The following is a 13,335-nucleotide window of genomic DNA, read 5'->3' on the forward strand; positions in this document are numbered from 1 at the left end:
ACAGAATAAACAGCGCCCCTTGTGTAGGCTTGATCAATTATTGAGAAAGCAGCGTCGACACTGTTTATGCCCGCACCTGCTCTTCCCAGTGCTTAAAAGATGATTTATGTGTTATGGCCACATTGAATTTCAGCGCTATTGGGACGGTGCCTTTTGGGACACAAAGTGGTGGTTACAAAGTGCTGCAGCCTCATTTGGGAGGCGGCACAGCGAGAGAGACTGAACCAACCAAAGTCCTGTCCAGAGAGCAGTTACAGCGCTTTGTTTCTCTCCCCCTCACATGAGTTATGGACACATCCCTCTGTTGAGGGAGAGAAGGGAAGGCTGGGACAGTGTAGCGTGTTTCTGATATCACAGGAGAACATACCAGGATTAGTTGAAGATCAAAGCTGAGGCCTTCATCACTCTTTATATCAAGGAAACAGAGAACTAGATTCTGCAGTGGTGGAAGTTATTTGATCATTTAACGCGAGCTCTCAAAGGAAAAATACGATTATTAACACACAAAAAACAGGTCCCCTAGTTTGACTGTTACAAGCAACACTCATGGGTGCTGTGATATGGAATATAAAATAGTCTCTGAGTTTCTATCAGTTGTCTAAGCTTGGCATCATATTGCATCACGCTCCCCAAAGTGTCCCCAAACATGTCCTAGATATCAGTCTCACTGGTGTCACACCCTCAACAATACAGACACCCAGTGGTGCCACAACGCCGCAGACCAGCTTAATATTTCATCGCCGTATGAAATATGCCTGAGTGTGTGCTCGGCATCTGCCGTCTTTGGGTCTGTGCTTCCCCAGGAGGCCCGTTTGATCTGTAATTGGGAAGTGTGCTGAATTAATCAGCAGTTTATCTGCTTTTTAATTGAAATAACACTCAAAAACAGCACTTACACAGTGAACATCACCACTGTTCCCTCTCATATTGTCATTCTCATATTGCCATTTTCATCTGCGCTCACAAACGGTCTGCTGAGAGTCAAAGGAGCATGACATTAGGTTAGCGGTAGACGTCAGTTAAAGCTAATAAAGGAAATAATATACTGTGTTTTGGGACAACATTTCCTTTGTGCACAAAAGAGTGTTTAGGAGATGAAATAGCTAGAATTTTTTTATACATTCAGCTGTTTGTGTTTTTTTATGTGTATGTGGTTTTTGTTCATTTCTCTACAGTATGATGTCTGGTAGCATGATGGTGGACAGAAACACTGCTATGATCATACACGTGTATGAAATTAGATATTGTATATTAATAGTTTCATTTTCTTTGTAAGCCTGAGGCCACAGGAGCCAATTGGCTGATGGTAGCACTGTTTCCTTGGCTTGTAACCCCTTCAACTGCTGCCCATCACCCCTATCCCTCTATAACTCTGAATTATTATGGACCTCCCTAACCCGTGGAACCCTCCAGCCCTGAGTCTCTGGCTCCTGCCCCAGTAATTTACGCAGGCTCCATTGCCCTCAGTGGTAAACTTGTGTTTAGTGTGTGGTTCTGGCCTGACAACAGATGTCCTCCCAGACTGGCCTGAAACCCAGCCAGAGAGGCTGGACCCACCACCAGCAGCAGTCAGTGTAATAACATTGTAATGTGGATACAGTGGGTCCTGATGACAAGACATTACTACCCAGTCCCAGCCTGTCATTATGACAGCATGGTGTTGTCCGCCACAGAGATCCTATTCCTAACTCTATGTTGTCCACCACAAGCTGAGATGTCCTGTGTCCTGGCTGAAATTCAACAGAACACAAAACCTTTGATGCAATATTAGAATACAGTATGTGTTCTATTGAACAATACCATTTCAATGTAGACGCAATACAATATTAGAGTACCATACAATGTTCCAATAGTCTTTCTTCTGCTATTGGATTACCGCTGTATTTTCAGCTGAAAATACAATAGCACACAAGCTTTCAGCCGCTGTAGCTTTGTGTGCATGTGATGGTGACATATTATTAGAGATAGTATGGGGCTTTCAAACAAAAGCAGGGAGGTATCTTATAACTTCCCCCTGACAATAGGCGATAGCTGAGCTCATATAATGAAGTGTTGCAGTGGAGATCAGCGTCTGTGGGTACAGAGCTAGGGAAGGAAAGGGTGGGAGCGGCTCTCATTTGTCCTGCTCTCTGTGTTTCCTCTCTTTAAGGAAGATCCCTGGCTGCCCACATGACGGATGGTGAGCGTTCTGGAGTGGCCGTTTGGTACTTGGCATCACGGCTGAGCGGGAGCTGGGGGCCGTCAGGCCTGAGACGGCGGGCATCCCCCAGCGCTCCCCAGGCGGGCCCCCAGGTGCCTACACTCTGCCTAGGAGGAAAGGGGCCTCCATAAATCAGGCTGTCTGGGGGACTCGGCTGTACCCCGTCATCCATCTCAGCCCTGTTCCCTGAAGGAGGAGGCGGGGGGCGGAGGATCTGGGTTAGGGGCATCTTCAAATGAGCTGAGGACCAGGAGAGGGCAGGGGGTCTCTTCTAGCCTGATGACATGGTAACCCTATGGCAGGACAACCACAGGAGAGGAGAACAGCATGGGAAAACAGCAGGAGAGAACAGCAGGAGAGAGGCTGAGGAGAAACCGGGGCTCAGATCACACTGCCTGGTGCATTTGAATAAGGTACCAGTAAAGTAACCACATCACTGTTACTGAGGCATGAGAGGGGTAGAAACAGATAGCTAGATGGTGAGGTAGAACCACAAACTTACAGGGCAAAAATCATTGTGTGTGTGTGTGTGTGTGTGTGTGTGTGTGTGTGTGTGTGTGTGTGTGTGTGTGTGTGTGTGTGTGTGTGTGTGTGTGTGTGTGTGTGTGTGTGTGTGTGTGTGTGTGTGTGTGTGTGTGTGTGCGCGCGCGCGTATGTATGTAGTGAATGCCTGTGGCGGTGGCAGGGTCCGGGGCCCCTCGTCTTCAAGGCTGGGGCACCAGGCCCCTGCAGACGGTGGCAGCGCCCCAGGGTTGGGTTTAGAGGTGCACAGAGGCTTCAAAGAGAGGAGACACAACTGCAGGGCACAGCATCTGGGGCAGCGCTTCTGATCTGTACTGCTAGCTGCCACGCACACCCCACCCTCTAACCGCAGCACAGAGAGATGGAGACACAGAGAGAAAGAAAGAGAAAGTTCTCAGTTCACTGCTGCCTTACTCTCCTCAACATCCCTCTCTACAGTACAAACAACAGAGACAGGGAGAGAGAGGGAATTGAAGAAGTTGCCATTATCGCCCGTCACACATCTTAAATATCGTACTCCATCTCTCCTCCTGGGAGCGGAAAACCAGAAATGTGCCAAAAGCTACAGAATAAATAACAGGCCTGTTCTTCAAATGAATGCAAATTTTTTCCCCTTCTCTCTCCTCCAAACTTTGTTCACATATTGATGCGTTCTGCAATCAACTTCAATGGCACGAGCCATCTCGGCTGAGAGAGAGAAAGAGAGAGGGGGGAGGGAGGAGATTATTTCCTCGTCGGGCGGCGGGCGGCAGCACCAAAACGCTACTTCTTTCATTAGCACTCCATTAATTAGGCTCCTTGAGCTCATTTGCAATTCGATGGCCATGGCTGTAGGACAGCCGGCTTTGAGCCGCACCCCTGTGATCTGTGGGTCCTGCAACCCCTCTACCCTCAGACACTGGATGCGAGCCTTCCTGACAATTAGTACAAAAGAGATTCATGTTCCTTATAGCCAATACATTATTCATATTTATCTCTCCTCACTTAAATAAATCATAATGTTCTTGAGGGTTTTTCTTAAACTACACCCACCCCTGTCCCCCTCCACTACCCCCACCCCCATCCAGGCTAATCTTCCAATGAAGTGAGCCAGGGGATGACCTTGGCACATATTTGGGTCATTTCCTGAATAGCATTAGACTGGCAGAAAGCCCTCCCTCTCCCCATGATGTTAACACCGGGATCCGAAGTAAAGAAGACAGCGGGGCCACCCTTCTACCCTCTCATGCTGAGTTATCAACTCATTCAATGACATGACCATTTTGATCAGCTAAATGTATATTTTCTCTCACCCAGGGTTGGTTATGAGGTCCCCTGATAATCAGGCATCTTTCCACAGGCACCCAGGTCTCAAGCCCCCTGAGTTGGTGTTCCCTCAACGAGCTGGCAGGCAGACTGAGGCCTCGTCTCCAGTGGAGAACGCCTGTGCTGTGCTCTTATGTCTTCTTCATTGATCTATTATCTCTTGTGAGAACGGAGAACAGACTGGACAGAGCATTGCAGTCATCTCAATGATTTAGCAGCCCTTTGTACTATTATTCACCGGTCAGAAGGGAATCCATGTCCAGCAGAGGGTCTACATATTTTATGACGACTTGAGGCCAATCCAGACAAAGATACTTCCATAGAATAGTTACGGGACCCACTTCACATGCATATTAATAGCGTATTGGAAATGGCACTGACATTGACTGGCTACGGTATGATTAGATAGAGATGGATGGGAATTGGAACATCTTTCTTTTCTTAAATAAGACAGAGATCTTTAATGTAATGGTATGATTGCTGTCAATCCTCATTCAATCAATTATGTCTCTCATAATGGACTCTGCTTGGTGTTGCTGCAGTTGGCTTTTTTCAATTTATGACATACAGTATATGTTATCATATTTTCGTGTCTATCTGTCATGTGTTAGTTAATCCGTCGATGCCCACCTGACAGCTGTCAGAAGTGTCTAAACAGGAACTTCTGTTGAATTTATACTGTAAGTTTGGAGTTATATCAACCTCCCCATTCTCTGTGAAGTAGAACAGCTATGGCCGAATGCGCTGTGCATTTCAGCGTTACAGCTCATCCTCAACACAACAGAGTCCAAGCGATCTGAAGGCCCAGCGCTAACAGCGTCCTGTCACTGGATCCTAGAGCCTGGGCTGGAATCGGTAGAGCAATTAGCCTTGAGAGAACATATTTATCTGTGACAGCAAAGCAGACTCCCAATGTATGTATGCTATTAGGCTATTTCATAGAACTCATTTGAGCTACGAAAAGGGGGAACGTGTGTGCTTCCGTTCCTCTATCCAATTAGGAGAGGATATCCTCACTGCAGCGTTTATTAGACCTACTCAGTATTCCGCACGCCGCTATCAGTTTCCATAACTAGACTGCACAAAGAGCAAATGCTCCATTTGGTGTGATTTGTTGCCTCGCTTGACCACTTCTTTGTCTGGGGCCGGGACGAGGGCTGGCTGGTTAAGCGGTGTGGAATGGGGCACCCCCGCTGTTTTATCAAGTCTGCTGAATCTGTAATGAAATAAGTGTGGATGACAGTGATGGCTGGAGCAACGGAGGAGAGGGAGAGAGAGAAACAGACCACCTTATTTGAATCATTTAAGAAAGACCCAATTATGGCAGGGCTTCGTGTGGAGGAAACGGCCTGTTTTAAAGGCAACACAAATCAATGAGCACGGTGATGGTGATGTATTTGACAGAAATGCCTGTTAGTGGGTATAGCAGAGCATGAGGATCATTACACATCCTGTATCCAATACATTATCACCAAAAGGCAGGAATGAAAACAAAGAGCAGTGTGAAGGCAGGAAGGGAGCACTGGACCATCTATATTATGGGTTGTGACTGCTCTTTTGGAACCTGATAGCAGCACAGAAACTCTATTTCCAGCACTTTAAAGGGTTCCATGCATGCTGTTCCTGGGCATACTTTACTATGTCTCTAGCATCTTATTTGCATGATTATATGACATCATACTGTATTTAATCTAATATCAAATTAGGGATGACAGTCAGGGATGGTTTGGCGGATTGGCGAAGTTCCACACCTGGGAGTGAGAGCAAGCTAAAAGCTACTAGACTCGATCTCATGGTACTTTACAAAGACCCTTGACATGACTGGCAAAATCCTCCAGTTTGTCTATGCATCAAGACGCATCAAGACCCATCTGCAATGTCTTGGATGTAATAACTCTGGCGTTTTTCTCTCAGACCCCTGGGCTGCGTGAGTTCAGCACCAGTGCTCCCTCCCTCCCTGCCTGCCCGAGAAGGCCATCTGGCCCAGCAACTGTCTGGTTGGCTGGTAACTGGAGCCATTGGGCCAGCGTGTCAAACACATCGCTCTGTATTGGCCTGGGAGCCCGTTGATCCCCTCAACAGAACATTTTGAATTTGGAACATCCCTCATTTGCACTTGTACAGACAAGCTGTGCAGGCTAGGCCGAAGAAAATCCTCATTAATAAAATTATCATATAAAAATACGTGAGGTTGAGATGGACTGTGGTGGAAATGATCCGTTGCTGTATCTATGTCAGCTGGCTCGGCCTTTAACTCTGAGAGAGAGGGCACTGGGGATTGAGTAGCAACTGTGAGAACTTGTAAGAGTGAATTAAAGAAGGTTCTGGGCTACAGACTGCCCAGAAAACAGGAATGAGAGGAGCCTTCAGACTCCAGACCAACCGGCTGGGGGAAAAAACACACCTTTCAGTTCAGGGTCCACTGGCCTGTCCTCTCAGCTTCACTGATCATGAGACCTGCAGACTGCAGCCGAATTGAGAGGAAGTCTAGAAACTGTCAAGTACCCATTCACTGAGCTATATTAAAGTTAAATGTATGCAAGGAGAATGGGTTCCAGTAACTTAACCTCTCTATCCCATCTCCAGAGTTAACCTCCTCGGTACCTACCTACCTACCCCCTGGTCCTCTGTGGAGAAGCCTGGCTGGCCATTGGAGCCCCAGCCTGGCCCTCCCCTCATCTATCAGTGACACTACTGGCTGACAGAGCACTTATTCATACTTACTCATGAATATTCAATTTACTCCTACTTACAGGGTACAAAAGATATATTTATACACAATAGAGCGAAGAGACATCCCCCTCTCTCTCTCTCCCTCTCTCGGTCTCTCTCTTTCCCTTCACTTTCTCTCTCTCTTGCCTCAGCTTGCACAGCCAAAAACACAGCGAGCAAACGTGGGCTCTAATTTCATGCACACATTTCATTAGAGGTGTCGACCAGGAGACATTTTCCCTGACACTTTGAGCAACTCGACACAATCCTGCACCGTTTGCTAGAAAAAAAATCCCATTTGTCCTTTGTCAGCACAAACACTTTTTTGATGCTTTCACTCCTGAGTAAGCAGCAAATCTCCTCAGAAGCCCTCAGAGACACAGGAAATGCATGTGGGTCCTTTCCTCTACCTAATCAGCAACACACCTAATACTACATGGCCTCCATGTTTTATAAATCATTTGAATCATGTATAAGTGGAAATCCTGTAGAGGGGAAAAGTGCAGGTGTGTCAGTTTTCAAGTGGCCAAAACTACAAACCACCACACATCAAACAATAGCTAAGTCTTACTGTGTACAATGGCATTCAAAATATACGGGATGCTACACTGTAAGAAGGCATGAAAGTAATCATGTACTGTATCATGCCTTCTATTATACAATTAAATTAGGATACATTTACATACAGCACTGATTGTAACAATGATTGCATTCGTCATCACAGTAAGACTGAGCTGTAGACATTTATTTTTTCTCAGGATAGGAAATATATGACTGAGCTGTGAGCCCACTCCATACTCTGAGATGATCCCTGTCAGGACTTGCAGTCAGAGAGGAGCCCAGGTAGAGTGAAGGTCATCAGGTTCAGGAAGCTGCTCTCTGCACATCCTTCCTTCTCCTGTAGTGGTTCTGCTGATGACTGGAACCTCATGCCTTTGAAACTGGGTCATTCAGCAGACGCTTTGATCAACAATTGACAGTGACACATCCAGACCATCCAGACAGTATATTTAGAGTGTAGCCCATGTTGGAATCAAACCCACAGCCTCGGTGTTGCCGCTTGCCAGAACTATTCTTTTACCCACTGATCTGGGACCATGTTCAATGTACAGTATATCCACACACAGAGGGCTTATGGTACTGTACATAGCGAATCCTCCCGGAAGTCAAGTCTCTGGGGAGCAGCCAGTCGGTCAGGCGTGGAGCCCTCTCACGGTGCCTCATAAACCTCAGTCACAGCACACTGAGCAGACAAGGCCCCAGACACCTCTGACTGACGGCCCTCTGCCCTGTTAGACACAGCCAGAACATAGCCAGCGCCACTGTCCGACACAGCTCCGCCACACACACACGTCGCTCACACAGCCTGTCAACCACAGCCAATCACTTGCTCTGCTTTATTCATATCAGGCACACAGAGAGTGACTGAGGGTGGGGACATACTAATCAGCCCCTATGTGATAGCAAACGTACTATACTGTACCTGAACCGGCCACTGAGCGGTAGAGAGCCTACATCACACATACAGTACACAATGTATATGCACTGAGTGTACAAAACATTAGGAACACATTCCTAATATTGAGTTGCTCCCCCATTTTCCCCTGAGAACAGCCTCAATTCGTCGGGGCATGGACTCAAGGTGTCGAAAGCGTTCCACAGGGATGCTGGCCTATGTTGACTTCAATGCTTCCCATAGTTGTGTCAAATTGGCTGAATGTCCTTTGGGTGGTGGACCATTCTTGATACACACGGGAAACTGCTCAGCGTGAAAAACTCAGCAGTGTTGCAGTTCTTCACACACTCAAACCGGTGTGCCTGGCACCTACTACCATACTCTGTTCAAAGGCACTTAAATCTTTTGTCTTGCCCATTCCCCTTCTGAATGGCACACACACGCAATCCATGTCTCAATTGTCTTAAGGTTAATTAATCAGTCTCCTTCCCTTCATCTACACTGATTGAAGACGACATCAATAAGGGATCATAGCTTTCACCTGGATTCACCTGGTCAGTCTATGTCATGGAAAGAGCAGTTTTGCACACTCAGTATATATTCTATTGCTTACCTGGGCTATTAAGATTATACAATTCCCTCTGTAATGTATCCAGTAATGAGGGGTAGATGTTTGGCATCATAAAACCTGTCACGGTTTGCAGAATTGAAATCTCTCATTCTGACATGTCTTATATTGAGATTAGCATGTTACTCTCCAGGTGTGATGAGGCCTTAATTAGCTGTTTGTGATGGCTGCTGTGCTGTGGGTTGCAGCGTGAGGTGAGCCACGTCGCTGGGGCAATGAGCAGGCTAAGTGCAAACCTCTGTTCTCCGTAATTGCACAGCTGTTTCATAGTGTTGGCTGAGGTAATTGTTGCCTTCCCATCTCATTCATATCCGTAATCTGTGACTGCAGGTGACAAAGTCAGAGCAGGTAAACTAGAACAGGGGAACCTGTCTCTCCTGTAATCAACAGAATGGCAGCACAGATGAACAATTGTCTGTGAATGAAACGTCTGAACAATAATAACTCATTATTGACTCACAAGCTGGTGCCACTGAGCATTGAGTCCTTACCCAACAGCAGCACCTAGTGGACATTTTTGAATTTCAGCTGGGAATTGATGGCTTTAAGAAAGCCCACATACAGGTAACTGCCGAAATAAAGGAAACACTTGTGTAGATGAGGGATGCAAAGTACACTGTATGTGTTCACCTGCTCGTTGAACATCTCAACCCAAAATCATGGGCATTAATATGAAGTTGGTCCCCCTTTTTCTGCTATAAGAGTCTGAACTCTTCTGGGAAGGTTTTCCATTAGATGTTTGAACATTGTTGCAGGGACTTCCATTCAGCCACAAGAGCATTAGTGCACTGATGTTGGGCGATTAGGCCTGACTTGCAGACGATGTTCCAATTCAACCCAAAGGTGTTTGATGTGGTTGAGGTTAAGGCTCTGTGCAGCCCAGTCAAGTTCTTCCATACCGATCTCGACAAACCATTTCTGTATGGACCTCGCTTTGTGCACGGGGGCATTGTCAGTGTAGACCATCATTGTAAATAAGAATTTGTTCTTAACTGACTTGCCTAGTTAAATAAATGTGGATCCTTGGTCAGGCTGAAACAGGAAAGGGCCTTCCCCAAACTGTTGCAACAAAGTTGGAAGCACAGAATCGTCTAGAATGTCACTGTATACTGTAGCGTTAAGATTTCCCTTCAATGGAACTAATGTGCCTATCCCGAACCATGAAAAACAGCCCCAGACCATTATTCCTCCTCCACCAAACCTTACAGTTGACGCTATGCAATGGGGCAGGTAGTGTTCTCCTGGCAACCGCCAAGCACAGATTCGTCCGTCAGACAGCCAGATGGTGAAGCGTGATTCATTACTCCAGAGAACGCGTTGCCACTGCTCCAGATTCCAATGGCGGTGAGCTTTACACCTCTCCAGCCGATGCTTGGCATTGCGCATGGCGGTTTTAGGCTTGTGTGCGGCTGCTCGGCCATGGAGACCCATTTCATGAAGCTCCCAACTAACAGTTCTTGTGCTGATGTTGCTTCCAGAGGCAGTTTGAAACTTCATAGTGAGTGTTGCAACCGAGGACTGTTCTGTGAGCTTGTATGGCCTACCACTGTTGTTGCTCCTAGACCTTTCCACTTCACAATAACAGCACTTACAGTTGACCGGGGCAACTCTAGCAGGGCAGAAATTTTATGAACTGACTTGTTGGAAAGGTGGCATCCTATGACGGTGCCACGTTTAAAGTCACTGAGCTCCTCAGTACACTCCATGTAGCGTCCTCAGTTCTTTTGGCCATGTAGTGTATATTGAAATCAAGTGTTTCCACACGGAGGTGTGGGTCCTGAATGAATTAAGCAATTAACATCCCATCATCCTTAAGGTCATGCACATTGTTTTGGCTAGCATGGCTATGCCCCCATAGGATGACAATGCCCCCATCCACAAGGCACGAGTGGTCACTGAATGGTTTTGGTATCAGTCTCCAGATCTCAACTCAATTAGACTCTACGGGATCGGGGTCCCCCCCACGGGATGGTTTAGCTAATGTAGGCTAATGTGATTAGCATGAGGTTGTAAGTAACAAAAAAAAATCCCAGAACATGGGCAAAAAACTTTAATTCTTGTTAATCTAACTGCACTGTCCTATTTACAGTAGCTATTACAGTGAAAGAATACCATGCTATTGTTTGAGGAGAGTGCACAGTTATGAACTTGAAAATGTTTTAATAAACCAATTAGGCACATTTTGGCAGTCTTGATACAACATTTTGAACAGAAATGCAATGGTTCATTGAATCAGTCTAAAACTTTACACATACACTGCTGCCATCTAGTGGCCAAAATCTAAAACATCTGTTCCGGCTCTTGGTGGCCCAACTCCATATTATGACACTTTATGTTGGCGTGTCCTTTATTTTGGAAGTTACCTGTAGTGTTCTATATTAATGAAAAGTAAGTTGTGCAGTTAATCATAACTTTCATAAGGTAATGGAATTTCTGTCCGATTGTAACCACATCAGTGTACTTGGATTTCTCAATTAGAATTGTGCATGTGTAGTGTAGGAGGCTGGTGCTAGTCTTGTGGTCACTTGCAGGGTATATAGAATCCTGCCACTTGGTGTCAGTCTGTCAGTGGGAATAGCTGGCATGCTCTGTGACTGTGCAGTGGACTGTAACCCAATTTAGCATTCACAAAATAAACAACTGAGCAGCGTTTCCTACTTTCTGGTCCTGACGAGAATGTATTTTTGTCGTGGGAGTTTCTCTTCTACACTGTTAAACCAATCCATGAAATGTGGAGGAGGAGTTCAGATGGAGTGTTGCCTTGTTGACGCAGAAACACTGGTTAATGTCGAAAAAGCAGACGTCCTGTCACAGGTTCTTTTCCGTTTCCCTTGAAAAAAGCCCGCTGAGGGTGAGTGGACTGTAGCTCAGAGTTTAGTAACATCCTTATCACCTTTTATATCTCACCATGCTTTTTACATTTTAACTGTGTTGAAACCCACCAAGCCTGCAGTGACAAGAAAAAAAATTGCTAAATTTGATTAATTTGAATATAGAGATTACTGAACTGGATAAATAGGAAGAATAGTTAAAAATGAGGGTGACACATTTGCTCATTTTTAGATGCATTATAATTTTTATTAAAATGCCCCAAAACCATTCTATTATCAGCTGTAGAGATCCCCACAATTTGATGGGTGTATCTGCGCTTGACTAACTCATTCAAAATCCACAGTATCATATGTTTCTCTCAAGTGGGGGTATTGGGTTGCCTTAAAAGTGGGGTCAGGGGACAGACTTTCACACATAACATCCACATACGTCTCCTTTCTAACTGCAACTCAACGTATTATCCTCCAGGAATCCACACAGTGACAGTCACCTCTTTATTGAAAGAATTATACTTTCTTCACGAACGCAATTTCCAATGGAAAGCCTTTCATTTGGAGCAACAGAGAGCTCTAAGGCTATGATAGATGTGGACTGAGCGGGACAATAGTTCACCTTCAGATAGAGATAAAGAGAGAGAGAGACCTTATAGAAGAACAGATTACAGGATTTGTATTCTTCTCTCCAGACCCTTCACCACACATCTCTATTGTGTATTTGCTTGTTACCTATTATGCCTTGAAATCCAATTAAACCAGATCCTAATTGGTTGGTATTGAAGTGTCATAGGGAGGAAGGGGCTGAACATAATGTTTCAGTACTAGATGGTGCTCTATAATTAGTTGCTGAGGACTAGAACAAGCTCGCCATTTTCTTTGGCCACACAAAATGTGAACGATTTCTTCGATTTCAGGAACTGCTGAAGGACCATAATTTGAGTTCAGTTTTAAACTTGAACAATGGACATTTAAGTTTAGAATATACAGTAGTCTCCATCAGCCGACATGGGAGGCTTCACGACTGACAAAGCGAGTTTACAGTAGATGTCCAGCACAGTTTTATGCATTGGGGCTTTTTAGTGAGAAAGAGGTCTGAAATGAGAGGTGGTTGTAGGATGTGTATGGGGTATCTAAGGTCAGACGCAGATCTGGCAGAGGTACAGTGCTCTGACATACAGCTAACAGCTAATGTTAGACTGCACTCTGCTGTGACTGCATCAGACCATCTCTGTCTATTTTTTGTTTCTTTCTTTTTCTCTCTCTCTCTCTCTCTCTCTCTCTCTCTCTCTCTCTCTCTCTCTCTCTCTCTCTCTCTCTCTCTCTCTCTCTCTCTCTCTCGCTCGCTCGCTCTCCTCTTCTGTCTTTTCTATTGTCCTAAAGGCCCTACAACATTTATGGCGCTGCTTTTAAAGGCGGTCTCCGTAGCGACGGCGTGACCCTTTCCCCAGCAGAGGTGCTGATTGATGGTTCAAGGGGCGGTCATAAACATTATCTGCTCTGGCCAGATTAGGCCAGACAAACATGCCCCCAATGGCCGGCAAGGCAGGAATGTTTGTTTACGATGCGACATTCCGCCATTTTCTGAACCCCATTTACAGATTTACCCCCTGCCCTTTTAATAATTCCATAAAATCAAATCTATGAGTGTATTCTAATATTATTTTTATCTCTTTGAATCATCTCT

The sequence above is a fragment of the Salmo salar genome, chromosome 20 (genome assembly GCF_965601325.2).
Source record: "Salmo salar chromosome 20, fSalSal1, whole genome shotgun sequence".
NCBI classification, from domain to species: domain Eukaryota; kingdom Metazoa; phylum Chordata; class Actinopteri; order Salmoniformes; family Salmonidae; genus Salmo; species Salmo salar.